This window comes from Hyla sarda, chromosome 4 (assembly GCF_029499605.1).
Source record: "Hyla sarda isolate aHylSar1 chromosome 4, aHylSar1.hap1, whole genome shotgun sequence".
Lineage (NCBI taxonomy): Eukaryota > Metazoa > Chordata > Amphibia > Anura > Hylidae > Hyla > Hyla sarda.
This window is the reverse complement of record NC_079192.1, coordinates 19,645,470-19,667,999: the sequence shown is the minus strand read 5'-3', so window position 1 is coordinate 19,667,999 and position 22,530 is coordinate 19,645,470. Positions and strand designations below refer to the sequence as shown.

The 22,530-nt window shown below is 49.0% G+C and overlaps 1 non-coding gene across 1 annotated transcript; it reads left to right on the top strand.

Moving 5' to 3' along the window:
• Positions 1-9,773: 9,773 nt before the first annotated feature.
• On the top strand, positions 9,774-9,845 carry TRNAQ-UUG (transfer RNA glutamine (anticodon UUG)). Its single transcript has one exon. It is a non-coding gene; the product is annotated as a tRNA-Gln (tRNA).
• Positions 9,846-22,530: the final 12,685 nt, after the last annotated feature.

Here is a 22,530-nt window from a genome sequence, read left to right as displayed (position 1 = left end):
TCAAAGGGCCTGAGCAAACGGCAGGTGTCACGTATGAGCTGCCACTGATTCACATTGAAGTTACACATGAGATTTCCCCTATCCGCTTGGATCATCAAGAAATCGGTGATGGCTTTTCTCTGTTTGTACAGTCTGTCCAACATATGCAGGGTGGAATTCCAACATGTGGCAACGTCACAAATCAGACTATGTTGGGGGATACAATTCTGATGCTGCAGCTCAAAGAGGGTGTGTTTTGTGGTGTATGAGTGGCTAAAGTGCATGCAAAGTTTCCTTCCCATTCTTAGGATGTCTTGCAAATGGGGGGGGGGGGGGGACACTTCAGGAACTGTTTGACAACCAGATTTAACACGTGTGCAATGCCATGCCCTTCCTTGTCGCAGCGCGGCCAAAATGTTCTTCCCGTTGTCGGTCACCATGGTTCCCATTTCCAGATTTCATGGAGTAAGCCATGCTCCGATTTCTTTACGAATTACTTTTAGCAGTTCATCCCCTGTGTGACTCTTTTCGCCAAGGCAAACCATGTGAAGAACAGTGTGACACCGCTGTGCCCTGCACACGATATGCTGAAGGGCCACTGAGACTTGTCTGGGCAGTGGAGGCTGAGGTCAGGGTGGAGGATGAGGAGGCGGAGTCGCACACTGTCACAGGACCAACGGGCTGACAGCGTGGAGGAGGAAGCGGCGTGACCTGTCCAAGTTGGGGTTGTGGCTGTGCAGGAACCACATTCATCCAGTGAGCCATAAAGGACATAAATTGTCCCTGACCGTAGTTACAGCTCCAGACATTGGCACTGACGTGCACTTTGGTACACACTGACAGGCTCAAGGACTGGCCCACCTTGTCTTCCCTAAAATTGTGCAGGGCTGGTACTGCCTTCTTCGCAAAGAAATGGCAGCTTGGCACTATCCACCTCGGCTCGGCACAAGCCATCAGTTCTCTGAAGATGCAGAGTCCACCACTTGAAAAGCTTCTGCGCCGTTGGATGAGTGGACGTAAACTGTTGACTCTTGGACATGGCTTCGCGGATGGATTGTTGGCGGAATGGCTGACTAAAAGTAGGAGAAGCAGGAGCATCTGGAGCGACAGAAGGAGGGTATGACACACACCTCCCTTCGGCTGAGGTGGTGGAGCCTTGTCTGACTGAAGGAGAGAGCGGCTGGCCATTGGGTGATGCAGCAGGCTGGACCACTACATCGGAGCCACGGTTCTCCAAGGCTGCTTTATGGTGGAGAAGCATGTGTTGATGCAGAGCCGTGGTGCCAACATTGGGACCCTGGCCACGCTTCACCTTCTGCCGACAGATCTTGCATGTGGCCATGTTAACCTCCTCCTTCAGTTTGATGAAAAACTGCCACACCGCCGAGTAGCTGCTTTCCCCACCAACAGTCCGCACTAATTGACTGCTTCTGCCACCGTCTCCAGGAACCCCTGTTCCACTACCTCCCGGAAAGGTAGGCTGCTGCGAAGCATGTTCGGGCACATTTGGCTCCAGAATTTCCACTTCTGCCACCATGCTGACTGCCAACCATGCTGCGGCCTTGCTGGCTCAGCTGCTGCCTCAAGAGCAGCCTGCAACTCTCTTCTCCTAATGATAATGAAGCCCCTTCTGCACCAATTGCGATCGGCTTCATCTTCATCGAGTTGTGTCTGCACGTCACTGATGTCCTCCTCAGGTTCCTCAACAGTGTCTGCTTCAGGACCCTGAACCCTGGCAACACCGCCTCCCACGTCACTCTCCTCATCAATACTTTCCCGCCTAGCGGAGGAAGCGGCAGATGTCACCTCCACTTCTTGGCTGGCCAGTAGCTGCTGACTGTCCTCTATTAGATCATTCTCAGTAAATAGTGGAGCTGAACCCACAGCATAAGATACTTCTTTAGGAGAGGGAACAGCATAGGACAAAGGCAATAGGAGGACAGGGACTGCTCCCGGGCCATGCCAACTGAGGGTTGTGTCTAAAGAACCCACAGACTGTTGACTGGGGGTGTCAGATGTCACTTGTGATTAAGTGGATGACCGTGTTAACCATTCGACGATGGCAGATGGGTTGCTGCTCGAGACACACCCGCTAGCTGATAACGGGAGCTCAGGCCTCTCGCTGTGACTCCTGCTGCCACTCGCCCCTAGTCTGCTGCGACCTCTGCCTGAAGTGTTTAGGCCTCTGCCACTCATTTGTGCACGTCATGTCACTTCTCTGCCTAACATACTTAGTGCATATATGAGGGGAGTACAGTATGCTTCACTACTCTTAAAACAGTATTTGTCTAGAACAGCAGCAGGTGATTACTTATGGCTGTCCTTTCACAAGTATGTAGGACCTTGACAGATTATCAGGAACAAAATAGTACACTACTTAGATGTAAGTATGTGGTATGCACTGATAAGGGCAGAAAAATGCTCTACAGTGCACTTAAAAAAGCATCTGAGTACAGTACCAGCCGATGAGTACTTTTGGCTGAATTTTCCTAGTATGTAGGCCCTTGACAGATTAACAGGTACAAAATAGTACACTACTTATATGTAGGTATGTGGTATGCACTGATGAGTTCAGAAAAATGTGCCACAATGAGCCTAAAAACTCAAAAAAAAAAAATAACAACAGCCGGTGATTACTTTTGGCTGCCCTTTCACAGTATGTAGACCCTTGACAGATTAACAGGTACAATATGGTGCACTGCTCCTCTTTCCCCTGTTGCCGGCGGGGCTGGGATTCTCATCGCAGGACGCGCCTGCATGCGAGTCCCAGCACGTCACTTACCTCGCTTCTCTGCTGAGACTTCTTCCTCTGCCTCTCATCCCCGTTGTGAGCGTCCCTGTCCCTTAGGGCGCGCGCGCGTGCCGGTGTTCTGAGATTTAAAGGGCCAGTACGCCCATAATTATGTGAAACACCTGACACCATGTTTTAAGTTCCTGCACCTCCCACACCTCCCTGCCGGATCTTCAGTGCCTATTGCCTGATAGAAAGCGTTCCCTATTGCCTGTTTGCCATACCCGTGTACCCAGACCTTCCCGCTATGTTTCTTGACTATGAACATTTGCCGCCTGCCTTGACCTTCTGCTACGTTGACTACGCTACAGCTTCATCCTTCTGTACCTCGCCTTGCCCAGCTACCTGTGTGGTCGAGCCGTGTCGGTGGAAGCGACCTGGGTATCGCCTGCCGCAGCAAGCCATTCCTGCCTTGCGGCGGGCTCTGGTGAAGACCAGCGGCACCTTAGACTCCGCTCCCCGATACGGTCCAAGTCATCAGCCACACAGGTAGAGGATCCACATCCTGTTCGTGGCTGCTTACATCCTGGTAGGTGACAGCAAGATCGGGCCATGGATCCAACTTGGGTTCCTCTGCCTGATTCAGATCTTGCATCTATCCAGACGCTCCAGTCCCAGCAGGCACAGCAGCTCAACCAGCTATCCTTCATGATGCAGCAGCTGCTATCTGCCCAGCAGCACCCCCCACAGCCACAGCCTCCTCCAGCTCCAGTACAGCCTCCCGCTGCTGCAGTTTCCTCCGGATCGAAACTTTATTTGTCGCTTCCTGAGAAGTTTGACAGGGATCCCAAGTCCTGTCAGGGTTTCGTGACTCAGTGCTCCATGCACATAGAACTCATGGCGGACCAGTTCTCCACAGAACGAGCAAAGGTGGCCTTCGTCATCAGTCTCCTGTCTGGTAGGGCCTTGGCCTTGACTACTCCACTATGGGATCGCAGTGATGCTATCACTACTAACCTCCATGCATTTCTGATGGAATTTCACACAGTCTTTGAAGAACCTGCCCGAGCTTCCTTCGCTGAGACGGCATTGCTGAGTCTTTCCCAGGGCAACTCCACTGTGGACGAATATGTCATCCGGTTCCAGACCCTGGTGTCAGAGTTGTCTTGGAATAATGAAGCTCTCTGCGCTACTTTCAAGAGAGCATTATCAAGCCAAATTAAGGATGTCCTCGCTGCCCGGGAATTGCCTTCTAATCTGTATGAACTGATACAATTGGCATCCCAGATTGATATTCGTTTCTCTGAGAGACGTGAGGAACAACATCAAGAAAGAGGTTCAGCACAACCTCTGCGCTTTCCTCACTTGGCACCAGTCTTCCAGCAACCCCCGCAACCTTCTACGTTGTCTCCCGCAGTGGAGGCTATGCAAGTGGATCGGTCTCGCCTGACTCTGCAGGAAAGAACTCGCCAATGAGCTGAGAATCTGTGTCTCTACTGCGCCAGTGCTGATCATTTCATTTCCTCAAAGATTGTCCTGTACGTCCACAGCCACAGGGAAACGCTCGCACCTAGGGTTTGTGGGAGAGGCGTCCCTAGGTGTGAACAGTGCCTCTCCACACTTTAATTTGCCAGTCCAGCTTTCTCTACCCTCCAAAGAGACTATTTCCATTCTTGTCTTCCTGGATTCTGGTTCTGTGGGAAATTTTATTGATGCCTCCATAGTACATAGGTACCATCTGCCGATGTCCCGCCTATTGAAGCCCTTGTACATCTCTACGGTTAACAGAGAAAATCTGGACTGTACCGTGTTTTACCGCACAGAACCGATATCTATGCAGGTCGGAGTCTCGCATAAGGAGAACTTGTCCTTATATGTACTTCCTCACTGTACCTCTCCTCTCCTGCTAGGCCTACTTTGGTTGCAACTCCATGCTCTGCAGCTGGATTGCAAAACGGGAGAAGTTCTACGTTGGGGACCTTATTGCAACAATCACTGCATCCATACCGTACTGCATCCATACCGTTTAAGCGGGCGCCTCCTTCTACTCCTCTGCCCGGTCTGCCTTTGTTTCTGCAGGACTATGTTGACGTCTTCAGTAAGAAACAGGCTGAAGTATTGCCACCTCATCGTTCCTATGATTGTCCTATAGACAGAAGATTTTTTCTAAACTAGACCTTCGGGGTGCTAATAATCTAATTTGCATAAGAGAAGGAGATGAGTGGAAGACTTCATTTAATACTCGGGATGGACATTTTTAGTATTTGGTGATGCTGTTCGGACTTTGCAATGCTTCAGCAGTCTTCCAGGAGTACGTTAATGACATATTTCGTGACTTCTTGTACACCTGTGTCGTGGCCTATTTGGACAATATACTCATCTACTCACCCAATCTTCAGACACATCGTTCTCACATCCGCCAGGTCTTGCAATGTCTCCGTGACAACCATCTCTGTAGAAGTGTGTTTTCGAAAAAAACAGTATTCCTTTTCTGGGTTACATTGTCACTAGTCAAGGTCTCCAAATGGATCCTAACAAGTTTTCAGCCTTACTGGACTGGCCCCGACCTACCGGCTTAAAAGCTATTCAGCGTTTTCTTGGGTTTGCCAATTACTACCGGCAATTCATTACTCCACCTTGGTTGCACCCATTGTTTCTTTCACCAAGAAGACTTCCAATCCCAATGTCTGGACTCCTGAGGCTGAAGATGCCTTTAAACAGTTAAAGTCCGCCTTCGCTTTGGCCCCAGTCCTGTCTAGACCCCACTCAGGCAAGCCTTTTCTTTTGGAGGTGTATGCATCTTCAGTTGGAGCAGGAGCTGTCTTAACACAAAAGTCCTCTAAACGAAGGACTTTAACCTGTGCTTTTTTTTCTAAAACCTTATCTTCCGCAGACAAAAATTATTCTATAGGAGACCGAGAACTCTTGGCTATAAAGCTTGCCTCAGAAGAATGGCGTCATCTCTTGGAAGGTTCAGTACATCCAGTTACAATATATTCAGATCACAAGAACTTGCTTTACCTTCAGACAGCCCAACATATCAACCCCCGGCAGGCCCGTTGGTCTCTATTCTTCTCAAGATTTGACTTTTACATTCACTTCCGTCCTGCAGAAAATAATCTTCGTTCTGACGCTCTTTCCAGGTCTTATGATGTGCAAGCCTGAGAAACCTCTCCTCAGCATATTATTTCTCCTGAGCGTCTTATCTCTGCAGCGCCACTTAATCTTCAGCACCTGCCTCCTGGAAAGACTTACGTGTCACCCCGTTTAAGGCTCCGAATCCTGAAATGGGGTCATTCCTCTCTTCTGGCTGGTCATTCTTGAACTCATAAGTACTTACAGCTCATCTCAAGACATTACTGGTGGCCTAGTTTAAGACAGGATGTTGTGGACTTTGTCCTTTCCTGTTCGGTCTGTGCCCGAGATAAAACTTGTCGTTCAAAACCAGCAGGTCTTTTACAGCCTTTACCTGTTCCAGAGCGACCCTAGACTGATATCGCTATGGATTTAATTACTGACCTTCCATCTTCTGGAGGCAATACTATCGTTTGGGTGGTAGTGGACCGGTTTTCCAAAATGGCTCATTTTTGGACTTCCATCTGCTCCACAGCTTGCTAAACTGTTTCTTTGCCACATCTTCCGTTTGCATGGTTTGCCCTCACATATCGTATCCGACCGTGGAGTCCAGTTAGTCTCTAAGTTCTGGCGGGCCCTCTGCTCACGTCTCCAAGTGAAGTTGGACTTTTCCTCAGCCTACCACCCTCAATCCAATGGACAGGTTGAGAGGGTGAATCAGGTCTTGGGAGACTATCTTCGCCATTTTGTTATGGCTCGACAAGAAGACTGGGTCGAATTACTTCCTTGGGAAGAGTTCTCCTACAATCATAGGAATTTTGAGTCTACTGGAACATCGCCTTTTTTCGTAGTTTATGGACTTCACCCTCGTCCCCCTCTTCCTGTGTCCTCTTCTTCTGGAATTCCTGTGGTTGATGAGCAAGAACGGAACTTTTCCATCATCAGGCAGAAGACACGCTCATCTCTTTTACATGCTACAGGTCGAATGAAGTCAGGACAGGAAAAGACGTTCCACTCCCGAGTTCTCTCCAGGTGACAAAGTCTGGTTGTCTTCCAAGTACATCCGCTTCAGAGTACCCAGCTATAAACTGGGCCCTCGCTATCTAGGTCCCTATAAAATCAAGAAGTGTTTAAATCCTGTGGCCTATTCTCTCCATCTGCTGTCCTCTCTCCGGATCCGGAATTCCTTCCTTCCTTTTGAAACCTGTCATCCACAACCGCTTCTCTAAAAAGGACATTTCACCTACTCCCATCTCGGGTACCTCTGATGTTTATGTTGTCAAACAGATTTTGATCTCCAAGCTTATCAGAAGAAAACGCTTTTATCTTGTGGATTGGGAAGGATTCGGTCTGGAGGAGAGATCTTGGGAGCCTGAAGAAAACATCCTGGATCGTGACCTGCTCAGTAAATTTCTTAATCGTAAGAGGAGGGGGAGACCAAAGGGGGGGGGGTACTGTAACAACGTGCGCTCCGGCTGATTCTTCTGGCCGCGAGCGCACTGTTCCTCTTTCCCTTGTTGCGAGTCCCAGCCTGTCACTTACCTCGCTTCTCTGCTGTGATTTCTTCCTCCACTTCTCAGCTCCGGTGCGTGTCCCCGTCTATTAGGGCGCGTGCGCCGGAGTTCTGAGATATGAAGGGCCAGTACGCCCATAATTATATGAAACACCTGATACCATGTTATAAGTTCCTGCACCTCCCACACCTCCCTGCCTGATCTTCAGTGCCTATTGCCTGAGAGAAAGCGTTCCCTATTGACTGTTTGCCATACCCGTGTACCCAGACAATCCCGCTGTTTCTTGACTACAAACCTTTGCCGCCTGCCTTGACCTTCTGCTACGTTGACTACGCTACAGCCTCATCCTTCTGTACCTCTCCTTGCCCAGTTACCTGTGTGGTCGAGCCGTGTCGGGGGTAGCGACCTGGGTGTCGCCTGCAGCAGCAAGCTCATCCTGCCTTGCGGCGAGCTCTGGTGAAGACCAGCAGCACCTTAGACTCTGCTCCCCGATACGGTCCGAGTCATCAGCCACACATGCAGGGGATCCACATCCTGTTCATGACTGCCTACATCCTGGTACGTGACACGGTGATTAGTTTTCCCTGGCCTTTCATGTAGGCTTGTTACAGATTAGCAGGTACAAAAAAGTGCACTACTTAGATGTAGATATGTGGTATGCATGTATGAGGGCAAAAAGAATGCACTACAGTACACTTGGAAAACGTATTTTCGTAAAACACCAGCCGGTGATTCTTTTTGCTTGGACTTTCACAGTATATAGGCCATTGACAGATTAACAGGTACAAAATGGTAAACTACTTAGATTTAGGTATGCGGTATGCACTGAAGAGGGCAGAAAAATGTGCTACAATACACCTAAAAACTCTGTATTTTTGTAAAACACCAGCCGGTGAGTACTTTTGCTTGGACTTTCACAGTATGTAGTGCCTTGACAGATTAACAGGTACAAAATGGTTCACTACGTAGATGTACGTATGCGGTATGCACTGAAGAGGGCAGAAAAATGTGCTACAATACACCTAAAAACTCTGTATTTTTTTTAAAACATCAGCCGGTGAGTACTTTTGCTTGGACCTTCACAGTATGTAGGCCCTTGACAGATTAACAGGTGCAATATGGTACACTACTTAGATGTAGGTATGTGGTATGCATGTATGAGGGCAAACAAATGCGCCACAGTACACTTGAAAAGCGTATTTTCATAAAACAACAGACAGTGATTAGTTTTCCCTGGCGTTTCACTGTAGTCAGGCTTGTTACAGATAAACAGGAACAAAAAAGTGCACTACTTAGATGTAGGTATGTGGTATGCACATATGAGGGCAAAAAAATGCACTACAGTAAACTTGGAAAACATATTTTCTTAAAACACTAGCCGGTGATTACTTTTTCCAGGACTTTCCCAGTATCTAGACTTGTTACAGATTTACAGATACAAAATAGTAGACTGCTTGCTTTTATGTAGGTATGTGGTATGCACTTATGAGGGCAGAAAAATGCACTACAGTCCGCTAAAAAAACTTATTTTTGCACAGCAGCAGGTCACAATAGTGCAGCACCACAAAAAATAAAATGTGTATTAAACCCAAAATTGCACTCTGTCACAGAGTATTAAGAATGGTGTGAACTGCTGGTTATTATACCATCTACAGACTAGTATAAGCAGCAGATGATTTCTTGTGAAAAAAATACACAGAATTGCGCTGAAATTTCATTCCTGCCTCCTGTGATAAGGTTTCTGAAGTTAAGGCAGCTTGTCGAAACGTATGAGGCCCCTCTCTGATAAAATGCTGAATAAAGTGACTGGGAGCTTAATGGCTGGCATCAAAATCCTTCTCAGTGACAACAAGCAAAGTGCTGCACTGCTCTCTGTCCACAACGCTGATGTGACTAGCAGTTGGAAGTGGAATGCTGCGGTATGATCAATTCAGCGTCTCTGTGTAACACACACAGACACGCAGTCCGTCCTATCCCTCCGCAGTGTATGGCATGAAATGAGCAGCAAATAGAGATAAAACAATAAACCTTGTATCTGGCACTTGGGGTCACTCGTGTGAGTAAAACGGAGGCTCCACTCCATGTCAAATAGTAATCTGCATAAGAAGTAATTCACACTTGACAACTGAATGCGTTTTAAGAAACATACTTTAGTAGTTTCAACTTCTTAATACAAAAATAAGAGAAAACTCCACTTTTTCAAAGTACAATGGTTACAGCGCTATAGAATCGCGGCGATATTCAAATTCGTTGCAAATCGAATAAATCCTGAAATTCGTAACAAATTCGGGTTCCTCTGCTTTGATTCGCTCATCTTTAGTAAAGATCCTCAGTGATGTCTGTAACTTAGGGAGGAACCGAAATATATAATTACATAGAGATTCACTGGGATTTTGCTGTGAATAATTTACTGTCGCACACTTATCTATTGTCCCATCTCTGTATAATGACAGGTAAATCACACTTGCATGACAGGTTCCATGGTGTAATGGTTAGCACTCTGGACTTTGAATCCAGCGATCCGAGTTCAAATCTCGGTGGGACCTTAAAATTATTATTTTTATTTTTAGTTATTATCATCAGTAAGTATATATATGGTTATTTTCTGATACACAAACTTTTAACTTTAGATATCGTAATCTTAACAAATCACTATGGTTATGTCTTAACCCCTTAACGACACAGGACGTATATTTACGTCCTGCGCCGGCTCCCGCGATATGAAGCGGGATCGCGCCGCGATCCCGCATCATATCGCGTCGGTCCCGGCGCTAATCAACGTTCGGGACCCGCGGCTAATACCACACATCGCCAATCGCGGCGATGTGCGGTATTAACCCTTTAGAAGCGGCGGTCAAAGCTGACCGCCGCTTCTAAAGTGAAACTGAAAGTGACCCGGCTGCTCAGTCGGGCTGTTCGGGACCGCCGCGGTGAAATCGCGGCGTCCCGAACAGCTGATCGGACACCGGGAGGGCCCTTACCTGCCTCCCCGGTGTCCGATCAACGAATGACTGCTTCGTGCCTGAGATCCAGGCAGGAGCAGTCAAGCGCCGATAATGCTGATTACAGGCGTGTTAATACACGCCAGTGATCAGCATAGGAGATCAGTGTGTGCAGTGTTATAGGTCCCTATGGGACCTATAACACTGCAAGAAAAAAGTAAAAAAAAAATGTTAATAAAGGTCATTTAACCCCTTCCCTAATAAAAGTTTGAATCACCCCCCTTTTCCCATAAAAAAAAATAAAACAGTGTAAAAAAAATAAAAAATAAACATATGTGGTATCGCCGCGTGCGTAAATGTCCGAACTATAAAAATATATAATTAATTAAGCCATACGGTCAATGGCGTACGCGCAAAAAAATTCCAAAGTCCAAAAAAGCGTATTTTGGTCACTTTTTATACCATTAAAAATGAATAAAAAGTGATCAAAAAGTCCGATCAAAACAAAAATCATACCGATAAAAACTTCAGTTCACGGCGCAAAAAATGAGTCCTCATACCGCCCCGTACTTCGCAAAATAAAAAAGTTATAGGGGTCAGAAGATGACATTTTTAAACGTATAAATTTTCCTGCATGTAGTTATCATTTTTTCCAGAAGTGCGACAAAATCAAACCTATATAAGTAGGGGATCATTTTAACCGTATGGACCTACAGAATAATGATAAGGTGTAATTTTTACCGAAATATGCACTGCGTAGAAACGGAAGCCCCCAAAAGTTACAAAATGGCATTTTTTTTTTCGATTTTGTCGCACAATTATTTTTTTTTCCGTTTCGCCGTGAATTTTGGGTAAAATGACTAATGTCACTGCAAAGTAGAAATAAAAATAAGCCATAATATGGATTTTTAGGTGAAAAATTGAAAGGGTTATGATTTTTAAAAGGTAAGGAGGAAAAAACGAAAGTGCAAAAACTGAAAAACCCTGAGTCCTTAAGGGGTTAAAGTAAAAATTTCAAAGTATCTTAATATTCAAAATTGTATAAAGTTAGGGGGAGAAGTACTTAAAGGGGTACTCCAGTGGAAAAAAATGTTTTTTAAATAAACTGGTGCCAGAAAGTTATACAGATTTGTAAATTATTTCTATTTAAAAATCTTAATCCTTCCACTACTTATCAGCTGTTGTATGCTCCACATGTAGTTTTAGACTTTTCTGTCTGACCACAGTGCTCTCTGCTGACACCTCTGTCCATTTCAGGAACTGTCCAGAGTAAGAGCAAATTCCCTTAGCAAACCTCTCCTGCTTTCGGCTCTGGGGGACATTTATCATTGTGTTTTGAGCTGATTTTGTGTGTAGATTTGTCACACATTTGGCACAGCGCTGCGCCTTGGGCTATTTTTTGTATCTTTTGGATTTACATTTTCTTTTTTTTTTTTTTTCTTAAAAAGTAACCAGCTGTTAAGGTTATTCTTATGCTGTGGTAATGAATTTGTCAACTGCCACTTCTTGCAAATTTGGCCCAAAATACAACCAAAATTTGCGAAAATACACCAGCCCAGACTTAGCTTAGCTATTTGGTGTATGTGTAGAGTGAAATTTCAGAAAATGTCAACTGCACAAAATGTGTCAAATACCCTGCGACCATTTGATTTATTGAGTTCTCCATCACATTACCAATACTTAAAAAAAGGTGGGAAAAAAAGCTTTCCTTACACCCACAATGATAAATGCCCCCGTTTATCCTCAGTCCTCCAAAATACAGCCCTCCCTGCTTGTAACAAAAGACATTTGCATTCCTCACTTGTATTACATAATAAAAGTAACAAGGGGTTAATCATACATAAAGGGAATTTCCCTTACGTCCTAACCAGCAGCACAAGTGAGTGGGGAATATCTGCCCCTGTGAACTGGTAGGACAGACGGAATGTTAATGAAGTCAAGCAAATAAAATAGCAATTAATGCCTAATTAGCCCCACCTCCTACCTATAAGAGGGGACACTCCCCCAACAACAGTGCGTTTTTTTCTGTCCTGTCGGCAGGGGCGTACCTAGAGCATTTGGCACCCGGGGCGGACCCTTTGTTTGCCACCTCACACACACACACACCCCTTAATTACACCCCCTCCCTCCCCTCCCCACAGGGGCGGACTCACAACACTCGGGGCCCCCGGACCAAAAAAAAGGCAAGGGCCCATGCTAGGCACTGCAGCTCGTCAATCTTCTGCCACGCTCCTATTCCACCCAAATCCCACACACAATAAACTAAAATTTCTATATGTAAGAAACACTTTAACATAGGTAAATTTCCATGACCAATAATACTGGTATACAAGGAGTAAATATATACCACCACACAATAACTGAATAATACCGCCATACTGTACTGAATAAAACCACTATACGCAGATTAGTATACTATAAAGGATCTGTATACAATATAAGTGATTACATACAGGACCATATGGTGGTAGATATCAGCTGTACACAGGATGTGTATACCATATAAGTGATTACAGTTACATTTTGGGACTCACAATTACATATTTTCTGATCAGCGGCGTCCTCTTTCCTTTTCTTCTCCGTCCGGATAAGACCGCCATGTGGATCTCTTAACATCTGCAGGAAAAACATGTCACACTCTGCATATATTCAGTGCCCTCCTCTACACAATCTTTCCATCTATAGGCCCACAAACTGTAATAATGCCCTCCTTGGTGTCCTGCACAGTAAAAGGGCAGGTAGGTAGGTAGCCAGGTAACCCCCTCTTTCCCATAGGTACATGCAAAGTTACATCCCCCCTCTTTCCCATAGGTATATGCAGAGCTACGCTACACCCCCCCTCTTTCCCATAGGTATATGCAGAGTTACACCCCCCTCTTTCCCATAGGTATATGCAGAGTTACACCCCCCTCTTTCCCATAGGTATCTGCAGAGTTACACTCCCCCCCTCTTTCCCATAGGTATATGCAGAGTTACACCCCCCTCTTTCCCATAGGTATGTGCAGAGCTACACCCCCCCTCTTTCCCATAGGTATATGCAGAGCTAAACCCCCCCTTCCCCATAGGTATATGCAGAGCTGCCCCCCCTCTTCCCCATAGGTATATGCAGAGCTACATCCCCCCCTTCCCCATAGGTATATGCAGAGCTACACCCCCCCCTCCCTTCCTTCCCTATAGGTATATGCAGAGCAACCCCCCTCTGGCTCCCTTCCCTATAGGTATATGCAGAGCACACTCCTCCCCCCTTTCCCTCCCTTCCCCATAGGTATATGCAGAGCACCCCCCCTCCCCCCTTCGCTATAGGTATATGCAGAGCACCCCCTCTCCCCCTTCCCTATAGGTATATGCAGAGCACCACCCCTCTCCCCCCTTCCCTATAGGTACAGTATATGCAGAGCCCCCCTCTCCGCCCCTTCCCTATAGGTACGGTATATGCAGAGCACACCAACTCTCCCCCCGTTCCCTATAGGTACAGTATATGCAGAGCCCCCCTCTCCCCCCTTCCCTATAGGTACAGTATATGCAGAGCACCCCTCCTCCCCCTTCCCTATAGGTACAGTATATGCAGAGAACCCCCCTCTCCCGCCCTTCCCTATAGGTACAGTATATGCAGAGCACCCCCCTCTCCCCCCTTCCCTATAGGTACAGTATATGCAGAGCCCCCCTTCCCTATAGGTACAGTATATGCAGAACCCCCCTCTCCCCCCTTCCCTATAGGTACAGTATATGCAGAGCACCCCCTCTCCCCCTTCCCTACAGGTACAGTATATGCAGAGCCCCCCCTTCTCCCCCTTCCCTATAGGTACAGTATATGCAGAGCACCCCCTCTTCCCTATAGGTACAGCATATGCAGAGCACCCCCCTCCCCCTTCCCTATAGGTACAGTATATGCATAGCACCCCCCCTCTCCCCCCTTCCCTGTAGGTACAGTATATGCAGAGCACCCCCTTCTCCCCCTTCCCTATAGGTACAGTATATGCAGAGTCCCCCCCTCTCCTCCCCTTCCCTATAGGTACAGTATATGCAGAGCATCCCCCTCTCCCGCCCTTCCCTATAGGTACAGTATATGCAGAGCACCCCCCTCTCCCCCCTTCCCTATAGGTACAGTATATGCAGAGCCCCCCTTCCCTATAGGTACAGTATATGCAGAACCCCCCTCTCCCCCCTTCCCTATAGGTACAGTATATGCAGAGCACCCCCCTCTCCCCCCTTCCCTATAGGTACAGTATATGCAGAGCCCCCCCTTCTCCCCCTTCCCTATAGGTACAGTATATGCAGAGCACCCCCTCTTCCCTATAGGTACAGCATATGCAGAGCACCCCCTCCCCCTTCCCTATAGGTACAGTATATGCAGAGCACCCCCCCTCTCCCCCCTTCCCTGTAGGTACAGTATATGCAGAGCACCCCCTTCTCCCCCCTTCCCTATAGGTACAGTATATGCAGAGTCCCCCCCTCTCCTCCCCTTCCCTATAGGTACAGTATATGCAGAGCACCCCCTCTCCCCCCTTCCCTATAGGTACAGTATATGCAGAGCACTCCCCCTCACCCCCCCTTCCCTATAGGTACAGTATATGCAGAGCCCCCCCTCCCCCCTTCCCTATAGGTACAGTATATGCAGAGCACCCCCCTCTCCCTCCCTTCCCTATAGGTACAGTATATGCAGAGCAACCCCCTCCCCCCCTTCCCTATAGGTACAGTATATGCAGAGCACCCCCTCTCCCCCCCTTCCCTATAGGTACAGTATATGCAGAGCCCCCCCTCCCCCCCTTCTCTATAGGTACAGTATATGCAAAGCACCCCCCTCTCCCCCCCTTCCCTATAGGTACAGTATATGCAGAGCCCCCCCTTCTCCCCCTTCCCTATAGGTACAGTATATGCAGAGCACCCCCTCTTCCCTATAGGTACAGCATATGCAGAGCACCCCCCCTCCCCCTTCCCTATAGGTACAGTATATGCAGAGCACCCCCCCTCTCCCCCCTTCCCTGTAGGTACAGTATATGCAGAGCACCCCCTTCTCCCCCCTTCCCTATAGGTACAGTATATGCAGAGTCCCCCCCTCTCCTCCCCTTCCCTATAGGTACAGTATATGCAGAGCACCCCCCTCTCCCCCCTTCCCTATAGGTACAGTATATGCAGAGCACTCCCCCTCTCCCCCCTTCTCTGTAGGTACAGTATATGCAGAGCCCCCCCCCCTCCCCCTCTCCCCCCTTCCCTATAAGTATATGCAGAGCAGGGTTATAGGGGTATAGGCAGGGTTAAAAAAAAAGAAAAAAGGATGCTCACCTGATATCCCACACAGCGATCTCCTCAGCAACAGGGCCCGCGTCTTCTCCCCTCCACAGTACAGGCGCCGGATGAGTGATGTCATCGGCGCCTGTACTGCGTGCTGTGTGGGGGCGGAGGTCACGTCTCCTCTGTGTGAGCTTCAGATGCGGACGCTATCTGCTGGGGATCTGGTCCCGGACCTCAGCAGCGGTGGCGGTGGGCCAGTCCGCCGCTGGCACCCCCCTTGAGAGTGGCATCAGGGCCACAGATGGTGCAGCCTCCATAGGCTGCTGTACACATTACTAACCTTTGTCTCTTTCTTGTAGATCACTTCAGCTGCTCTGCTGATCAGCTGTTCTGCCGACTCCCTGCATTCTGATCTCTGATCTCTGCAGGTTATGAGGAGTTATCCTGTCGGTTTGTTGCATGAGCTGTGTCTCGCTCCATGCTCTGCTTCTTTATCTGTATACTCTGTATACTCTGCTACTGCTCTTGTATACTCTGTCTACTTTCTTGGCTGTTACTGCTCCTGTATATTTCATATACTGTCGCTGCTTCCGTATACTCTGTTACTGCATCTGTATGCTCTGTATACTTTGTTACTGCTCTTGTATACGCTGTATACTTTCTTGGCTGTTACTGCTCCTGTATATTTCATATACTGTCGCTGCTTCCGTATACTCTGTTACTGCATCTGTATGCTCTGTATACTTTGTTACTGCTCTTGTATACGCTGTATACTTTCTTGGCTGTTACTGCTCCTGTATATTTCATATACTGTCCCTGCTTCCGTATACTCTGTTACTGCATCTGTATGCTCTGTATACTTTGTTACTCTGCTCCATACTCCTCACTGCTCTGTGTGTTTGCAGTTAGAAAGTTAGCCTGTTTGATTCCCCTCAGCTAGCGTCTGATGTCACACTGGGGGCGGGGCCTAATTCAAATAAGAAAGCTCCACTCTGCTGCAGGCTGCCTCTCAGTTTGCAGCCTGGTTTGTTTAGGAGCAGCACAATGGTCAGTGACTAGTCTGTGTATATACAGCACTGTGGTCAGTGACTAGTCTGCAGTCTGGGCTCCAGGTTCGGACCCCACCAGGACATCTTCCGTAAGGAGCCATCAGTAACATCCATGTGTTCGGGCAGCACAGTGGTCAGTGACTAGCTCCGCCCATCAGTAACATACATACTTTGTGTATTATAGAGAAGCTTTTCTGGTAGAATATGTAAAAAGAAAAAAACACAGAGATGGTGCCTTTACCCTTTTAATTCTAGAGGGTAAAGGGGGGGTAGGTCGGGAGAGGAGGGGGGGTTTCTGCTCACCTTTCAGAGTTGTGCTGCAACCAGGCACAACTCTGTGAAGTGTTTTTGCTGGTGTGCGGCTGTTACGCCTAGCGCTCCGGGTCCCCGCTCCTCCCCGGAGCGCGTACGGCGTCTCTCTCTCCGCAGCGCCCCGGTCGGTCCCGCTGACCGGGAGCGCTGCACTGTCATGGCTGTCGGGGATGCGATTCGCACAGCGGGACGCGCCCGCTCGCGAATCTCATCCCAGGTCACTTACCCGTTCCCGTCCCCTGCTGTCATGTGCTGGCGCGCGCTGCTCCGCTCTCTAGGGCGCGCGCGCGCCAGCTCCCTGAGACTTAAAGGGCCAGTGCACCAATGATTGGTGCCTGGCCCAATTAGCTTAATTGGCTTCCACCTGCTCCCAGACTATATCTGATCTCTGCCCCTGCACTTCCCTGCCGGATCTTGTTGCCTTTGAGCCTAGTGAAAGCGTTACTGTGTTTGTCCATACTGTGTACTTGACCTCCTGCTATTACCTTATTGACTACAATCCTTGCTGCCTGCCCCGACCTTCTGCTACGTCCGACCTTGCTTCTGTCTACTCCCTTGTACCGCGCCTATCTTCAGCAGTCAGAGAGGTTGAGCCGTTGCTAGTGGATACGACCTGGTCACTACCGCCGCAGCAAGACCATCCCGCTTTGCGGCGGGCTCTGGTGAAAACCAGTAGTGACTTAGAACCGGTCCACTAGCACGGTCCACGCCAATCCCTCTCTGGCACAGAGGATCCACCTCCTGCCAGCCGGCATCGTGACAGTAGATCCGGCCATGGATCCCGCTGAGGTTCCCCTGCCTTATATCTCTGATCTCACCACGGTGGTCGCCCAGCAATCCCGACAGATCGCCCATCTAACCCACCAGCTGTCGGAAGTGTCCACCATTGTGCAGCAACTTCAGTCGCAACTTCTGCCTCTGCTACAGCAGCAACCATCTCCTCCGCCAGCTCCTGCACCCCTTCCGCAGCGAGTGGCCACTCCTAGCCTCCGCTTGTCCTTGCCGGACAAATTTAATGGGGACTCTAAGTTTTGCCGTGGCTTTCTTTCGCAATGTTCCCTGCACTTGGAGATGATGTCGGACCAGTTTCCTACTGAAAGGTCTAAGGTGGCTTTCGTAGTCTGCCTTCTGTCTGGAAAAGCCCTGTCATGGGCCACACCGCTCTGGGACCGCAATGACCCTGTCACTGCCTCTGTACACTCCTTCTTCTCGGAAATTCGAAGTGTCTTTGAGGAACCTGCCCGAGCCTCTTCTGCTGAGACTGCCCTGCTAAACCTGGTCCAGGGTAATTCTTCCATTGGCGAGTACGCCATACAATTCCGTACTCTTGCTTCTGAACTTTCCTGGAATAATGAGGCCCTCTGCGCGACCTTTAAAAAAGGCCTATCCAGCAACATTAAAGATGTTCTGGCCGCACGAGAAACTCCTGCTAACCTGCATGAACTCATTCATCTAGCCACTCGCATTGACATGCGTTTTTCTGAGAGGCATCAAGAGCTCCGCCAGGAAAAAGACTTAGATCTCTGGACACCTCTCCCACAGTCTCCATTGCAATCTGCGCCTAGGCCTCCCGCCGAGGAGGCCATGCAAGTGGATCGGTCTCGCCTGACCCTGGAAGAGAGGAATCGCCGTAGGGAAGAGAATCTTTGTCTGTACTGTGCCAGTACCGAACATTTTTTGGTGGATTGCCCTATCCGTCCTCCACGTCTGGGAAACGCAAGCTCGCACCCAGCTCTCGTGGGTGTGGCGTCTCTTGATGCTAAGTCGGCTTCTCCACGTCTCACGGTGCCTGTACGGATTTCTCCTTCAGCCAACTCTTCCCTCTCAGCCGTGGCCTGCCTGGACTCTGGTGCTTCTGGGAATTTTATTCGGGAGTCCTTGGTGAATAAATTCCGCATCCCGGTGACCCGTCTCGTCAAGCCACTCCACATTTCCGCGGTCAACGGAGTCAGGTTGGATTGCACCGTGCGTTACCGCACGGAGCCCCTCCTAATGTGCATCGGACCTCATCACGAAAAAATTGAGTTTTTGGTCCTCTCCAATTGCACTTCCGAAATTCTCCTTGGACTACCCTGGCTTCAACACCATTCCCCAACCCTGGATTGGTCCACAGGGGAGATCAAGAGCTGGGGTACCTCTTGCTTCAAGGACTGCCTTAAACCGGTTCCCAGTACTCCCTGCCGTGATCCTGTGGTTCCCCCTGTATCCGGTCTCCCTAAGGTCTTTATGGACTCTGCCTGCCTTAAGAAGTGCCTCTCCCCCCTCCCAGTCCAGTCAGGCAAGCCTCGGTGCCTCCTCATGGCCCTCGTCCTGGTGTCACACTGCCCCGTGCCAGGCCTCGCCCTCTGCCCTCCCTCCCCATTCCCACTCCTGCTGTACTGCCTGCCGTTGAGGAATCCCTCCATTCTTTCCCGGTGTCCTCACCCCAGGGGAGGCAGTTACCGGACAAAGAGAAGGGGAGACCTAAGGGGGGGGTACTGTTACGCCTAGCGCTCCGGGTCCCTGCTCCTCCCCGGAGCGCGTACGGCGTCTCTCTCTCCGCAGCGCCCCGGTCGGTCCCGCTGACCGGGAGCGCTGCACTGTCATGGCCGTCGGGGATGCGATTCGCACTGCGGGACGCGCCCGCTCGCGAATCGCATCCCAGGTCACTTACCCGTTCCCGTCCCCTGCTGTCATGTGCTGGCGCGCGCGGCTCCGCTCTCTAGGGCGCGCGCGCGCCAGCTCCCTGAGACTTAAAGGGCCAGTGCACCAATGATTGGTGCCTGGCCCAATTAGCTTAATTGGCTTCCACCTGCTCCCAGACTATATCTGATCTCTGCCCCTGCACTTCCCTGCCGGATCTTGTTGCCTTTGAGCCTAGTGAAAGCGTTACTGTGTTTGTCCATACTGTGTACTTGACCTCCTGCTATTACCTTATTGACTACGATCCTTGCTGCCTGCCCCGACCTTCTGCTACGTCCGACCTTGCTTCTGTCTACTCCCTTGTACCGCGCCTATCTTCAGCAGTCAGAGAGGTTGAGCCGTTGCTAGTGGATACGACCTGGTCACTACCGCCGCAGCAAGACCATCCCGCTTTGCGGCGGGCTCTGGTGAAAACCAGTAGTGACTTAGAACCGGTCCACTAGCACGGTCCACGCCAATCCCTCTCTGGCACAGAGGATCCACCTCCTGCCAGCCGGCATCGTGACAGCGGCAAGGTTCCGGGGCTGCTAACCGCTGGAACAGTTGGCCGCTGTTCTGGCTGGTCTTCGGTGCTGCGGGGTGCCAGCCGGTGTCGGCATTCTGGAGCGTTGCTTCTGTGGGATGGGTACCGTCGGCTGGTGTGTCCCAGATGTCCAAGTGCAGTCCGCTGGCAGATGTTGCAGCTGCTGTCAGTGGGGATGGCCCCCTCAATGTATACTGGTCCCTTGCGGTCAGAGCGCAGTTGGAGTCACGGTGAGCAGAAGGGTGCGCTGTCCTCAAGACCCCGGTGGGATAAAGTTATTTTCGGTTGGTGATCGGGAGCAGCTTTCTTGCCGAGACCGCTGGCAGGCGGTGGCAATAATGTAGGAGAAAATGGCAGGAGTCCCCACGCGGGGGTATCCCCTGGAAAAAATTCCTCCGCGTTTGCTGTGAAAGCGCTTCTCCGTTGCCACAATAAATGGCTGAAACTTCTTGATTAGAAGGGGGGATTTATTATACAAACGGGTTACAAAAATAAAAAATAAAGAATAAGAAATGAAATTCAGAAGGTGGACAACGCGTTTCAAAAGGGGAATCCTTTCTTCTTCAGGTCTCTGAAGAAGAAAGGATTCCCCTTTTAAACGCGTTGTCCACCTTCTGAATTTCATTTCTTATTCTTTATTTTTTATTTTTGTAACCCGTTTCTATAATAAATCCCCCCTTCTAATCAAGAAATTTCAGCCATTTATTGTCGCAACGGAGAAGCGCTTTCACAGCAAACGCCGAGGAATTTTTTCCAGGGGATACCCCCGCGTGGGGACTCCTGCCATTTTCTCCTACAGAGAAGCTTTTCTGTGACAGTAATCTTGATGTAAAGATTTTTAGTGATCTTTTTGGGTATGTTCCTGCCTCCGCCTTCCCTCCTAATAGAGGATTTGCATTTATATTTACATGTTTTCTCTTCTAGAAAATGTTGTCTGCTGTGACGGTGACCGTTCTGAGTGCAAGGTGACATCTAATCTGTGACCCCCATCTGGCGGGCACCTATGAATAATACCAGGTGTCCTTCATGCCATCCTGCTCTTCTGCCTGAGGCCGAACCATCAGGACGCTGTAATAAGGGTAAAGACCTTTGGAGTCTTCAGTCTGCGCCCAGCACTGAGGACGCCATCAAACAGCGGATGAAGTTCACTCTTCTGAATCTAGGAGGCAGTGAAATATTTCTTCTCAATTGAAGAAGACCCAGAGACTACTTAATCCATCCGGTCAGGGGACCAGGATGTTGATCTTGGGGAAGCTCCAGAAGCCACCTCTAGGGGCCATGGGGCCTCAAAGTGGACGAGTCTCTCCTCATATGAAGCTAAAGTAAGGCATCCTGAGAAGGCGCCGCTAACCAAAGTGGTTTTACTCCATGTTCCCGATTGTGAGGACTCCCTTGGAATGAAGTTCTGCGTCTAAGGTTGACTTAGTGTTTGCATAATTGTCTAAAAGGACCTTAGTCCCTGCTGTGCACAGGACGAACTTGCAGAACCCTTGGATGAAGGTGTAGAATGCACCTTAAGAAGATCCTACTCTGCCGCTGATACTTCAGCTTCTGATTCATTCAGATATTGGTTCCGGCCTCTCAGGATGATAGCCTAGCACAATTTTAATCCATCCTGTAGTGGATTTCTTGTGATGCTGCTCTGCAAGCAATGTAAGATTGGCCTTTAAATCTAAGCCTCTAAATGGCCATGGACCTCAGAAAGCGATCAAAACTGTTTTTCTGTGGGACAAGGGACAAGTAGTCCAGCTTATGACTTCCCTCTCAATCTGCTAACACTTTCAAGTGTATTTCCTCCTCTTATTCGGACCTCCCATTGGAGGCCATGTAATTTTTTTTCTGGGTACCTGGACAGAGTTTGTTCCAGATCCCTGGGTCCTGAATGTTATAGGATGGAGTACAGCATAGACTTTTTATTTCTTTTTCCCAGGAAAAGTATATTTCCACAAAGTTACTTCTGTGTGAAGCATGCAGGTTTGTAGGAGTCTATTCTGGTATACAGGAGGAAAGGGGAGGGTCCTCTGGGCGTTTATTCGCCAGTTTTTTTCTTGTCCCAAAGTCTACCGATTCATAAGTAATGACAGGTTTGGATGAGACCATCAAATTCGTCATCAGCGTCCTGAGACCAGGAGCCCTGATGGTCACACCAGATTGGTAGGATGCCCATTATCTCATCCCTGTGTGCCAGGCTCACAGGAAATATTCTGAATGGCATGGAGCCAGGGCAGGTGAAGCTCTTCAGTTGGCCACTTTGTCCTTCAGCATCACCTCAGCTCTACATCTTAACCAAGATGGTCATAGCTGTAGTATTCCTCTATAAGAGGTTTTGATATCTTCCTGTTCTTGGACGATGGGCTCTTCATGATGCCCTCAGAGGAAATTCTTCATCTTCTTCTTCTGCTAGCTCAGTCTTTCTCCAGCGATTTGGCTGGATAATAAAGTGGCAGAAATCAGAGATCACCCTCCACTCCAGGAGGTTTCTGGGTTTCAT